The following is a 3,958-nucleotide window of genomic DNA, read 5'->3' as shown; positions in this document are numbered from 1 at the left end:
GAAGAACTGTCAATATTCGAAGATGACATCATTTTGTAAACAAAAAATTGTAAAGAATCCACCAAAAATACTATTAGAAATAACAAATGAATAGAGCAACGTTTCAGGATACACAATCAACATACAAAAGTCAGTTGTGTTTCTATACACTAAGAACGAATTAGCAGAAAGAGAAATTAAGAATGTAATCCCATCTAAAATTTCAACAAAAAGAATAAAATATCTAGGAATAAATTTAACCAAAGAGGTGAAAGAACTGTACACTCAAAACTATAAAACATTGTTGAAAGAAACTTAAGAAGACACAATGAAATGGGAAGATATCCTATGCTCCTGGGTTGGAAGAATTAACATAGTTAAAATGTCCATGTTTCCTAAAGCAACCTGCAGATTCAATACAATCTCTATCAAAGTTCCAATGACATTTTTCACAGAAATAGAACAAAAAGTCCCAAAACTTATAGGGAGCAACAAAATAACCTGAATAGCCAAAGGAATCCTGAGAAAAAAGAACAAAGTTGGAGAGATCAATCACACTCCCTGATTTCAAAATATACTACGAAGCTATACTAATCAAAAGATCATGGTACTAGCACAAAAACAGAAACACAGAACAATGGAACAGACTTGAGGGCCCAGAAATAAACCCATACGTGTATTGACAGCTACTTTTTGGTAGGGGAGCCAAGAACATACACTGGAGAAAGGAAAGTCTCTTCAATGAATGGTGTTTGGAAAACTTGACAGACACATGCAAAAGAATGAAAGTAGACCATTATTTTACACCAAACACAAAAATTGACTCAAAATGGATTAAAGACTTGAATGTAAGACCTAAAATAAGTTCTAATTTGGTAAATATATTAATACAATACACATGAAAAATAACTTAAAAATCTGAAGGTACAGTGGAAGCCAAAATTTGAGGACTGCTAATCTATCAGTACAATTCTTTAAAGTAGTGTTACTTGCCCTTAATAGAAACTCCAGTCTCTGATGGCTTTTTAAAAAGTGAAAATTTTACTCATTTTTGTAAAGTATAATAAATGATGAGAATTTTCTACCATACATAGTCATTCAGGACCCGGATGATCAAGAAAACGAGTTCTTCACTGTCTGAGAATTGATATGTCAAGTGTTTTAAATAAAATACAATTTTTATACTAAATTTTATTTTTCTAATATTTATCCATTAGAGCAGTTATCTTCTAAGATGAATTTGGGCTTCCTGATGCATAGTGATGCAAATATAGACTTTTGTATAATGCGCTATGTCTTAAAATGCTTGAATACAACATAATTATGAAGTTATTGACTGATCTATCCAAAAACTTTAATAACCTCTAAATTATTTGTGATTTTTGGCATAATACTGCATTAGCAATTCAGAAATGTCGTCGGATGCCATCCTGCCTTTATTCCAAAGCATCTTCCATGTATATTTCACTGTTTAATACACACTGCATGGATTGCAATCTTTAATTTTCTGACATATTCTTCTTTATTCTAAGTAATGATGAATTTATGATATCGCATCGAGATATAAATGGCTTAATGATCCCTTTGACTATACTCTACTTCACCCCTTGCTGGTATTAATGGAAAAGCCATGCGTGTAGGCAGATGTAGAATTTACCTGAAACTGAACACAATGCAGCTGGCAAGATGTTATTTTCTAATATCTGGTAGAGACAGATGCAAAAGATGGTGGATTAAAGAGGTAAAACATCAAACTCTTGATGTTTTATTTTCCTAAAGAAAGCTCCAAAATGCGTAAAACTACAAAAGAAACAGAGACATCTGCTTCTTCAGTTCTTGTTAAAAACTGGTGCTCAGATGTAAAATATGAATATGTCAAATACTATGATAATTTCTAAATACACTACAATATATTATGAAGAGAAGATTCTCTTGCTTATTTTCTGATCTTGCATGACACTCTTTAGGATTGTTTATTTTATTATCCATTATCATTTACAGGATGGTTTAAAACATCAGAGAACAACTTTAACTTTCTATGATTATTATCTGGACTAGACTACCTAAAGTTGGCCAGTGTCTCTTGGGATCCTGAGCTAGCAGATGACGTAATCCATCCGTATCTTAAAGAGAAGCACGCTGGTTAGGCAGCCACACTCAATGGGAAGAGACAGGTTTTGGGGTTAGACCCCCAGTTTTAGCTGAGTAGGACTGGGAAATATCCCCTGATACTCTATATTCTCATCTGAAAAATTACATAACAACATTTACTTAGCATTTTCTGAGAATTGAGAATTTATGTGAAGTGCCTAACATGTCATTTAACTCATATTTCTAAGATTATAATATAAAGCTAGAGAGTGGAAAGTGTCTTTTTCTTTCTATCCCTTCCAAGCTTATCAATGTTGAGTCTTAACCGCGAAGAACAGTACAAACCAAATATCATAAAGCCTTAAAGTTTGAAGAGATAATGGAAAGTTGCAGTGATTCAAGATGAGCTTAACCATGTTGATTAAATACTTATTTACTCATATTTTCATTCATTTCTCCTTTCATTCATTACTTCATTTAACCAATATTCACATAATATTTTTGTGGTAAAGCCTTCCTAGACATTCACCAAATCACTCTTTCCTTTCCCCTTGGGTACACAAGTAGAGCCCATTTTCCAACCTTCTTTATAGCTAGCTGTGGTCATTTGATTAAGTTATGGCCAAAGAAATCTTGACAGATAGAATGTACACTACTTCAGACTTGTCCATATAAAGACTACCACATAATCTCCACAATATTTTTCCCCTGTCTGGTGTCTGGATGGCAATTCTAAGACATGTAGTGAAGATGGCATTGTCTTGATCATCTAGGTTTTAAATGACTATGTATAGTAGAGAATTGCCACCATCTATTATATTTTACATAACTGAGGAATAAACTTTAAGGTTTTAAATAGCCACTCAGATATTGAAGATTTTATGAATAATAGCTAACAATTTTAAAAAAATAGTACTTCTAAATTCTAAACAATTTCTGTTCTTGAACCAGCGGTAAACAAATTATAGTGTTTGTGTAGAACAGTTAAGACTTTATTAAGAAAGTTAAAAATACAAGTCACAAGTAATACAATATACAGCTAGATGTACATGTAGGATACTATGGTGGGGCAAAGGAGAGAAGCTTCACTTCCCAACCGGGGCTGAGGAGAGAGGGGGCAATTGAAAAATATTAGAAAAAGCTTACAAAAGAAGCTGTTATTGACATTTATTTTGAAAAATTAGTTGGAGTGAGGATGAGAAGGAAATGTTTCAGACAGAGAAAAAGTTATGGAAAAAGTAGAGAGCTACTATATATCTCTCTATTAATTTATCAACTCATTTCTCTCTCTCTCTCTCTCTCTCTCTCTCTCTCTCATCTATCTATCCATTATATACTGCACAGCACGGTGCAAGTATTAATGAGTAATTGCTTATCTTTCAGATGTTGGTTATCCTACCACATCTTGAAGAGAAGCAAGATTGACATCAGAGAGTCTATCTGCTGGTTTTGGAATGGATGTGCTCAGTGGTGTCTTATCCTGTCTTAGTCATATGCTGTTTATTTTCATTCACCCTCTGGTTCATGACCATATTGAAGTAAATTTCTCCTGATCACAGATACAATATATTAAATTCTAATAATTCTCAATCCTCAACTAGACATTCTCCGGCCTTCTAACAGGAAATGAGCACATGTTCTAGAGTGAGAAAGTCAGAGTTCAAGTTCTTTCTCTTCCACTTATTAACTGTGTGATTTTAATGCAAATATCAACCTCACTGGTCTCAATTGTTTCGTAAGAAAATAGGTTCTATGTCTTTTCATCTCTAATTTCTTCTGTATTTTAAACGCTTGAAAGTATGAATTACATTCTCCTTTGAAATTCTTATATGAATCCTACTATTATTTCTCTGTCTTAGGCAAACCATCATTCTGCCTCTCTGAATGA

The sequence above is a fragment of the Equus caballus genome, chromosome 17 (genome assembly GCF_041296265.1).
Source record: "Equus caballus isolate H_3958 breed thoroughbred chromosome 17, TB-T2T, whole genome shotgun sequence".
Lineage (NCBI taxonomy): Eukaryota > Metazoa > Chordata > Mammalia > Perissodactyla > Equidae > Equus > Equus caballus.
This window is presented reverse-complemented; position numbering follows the sequence as displayed.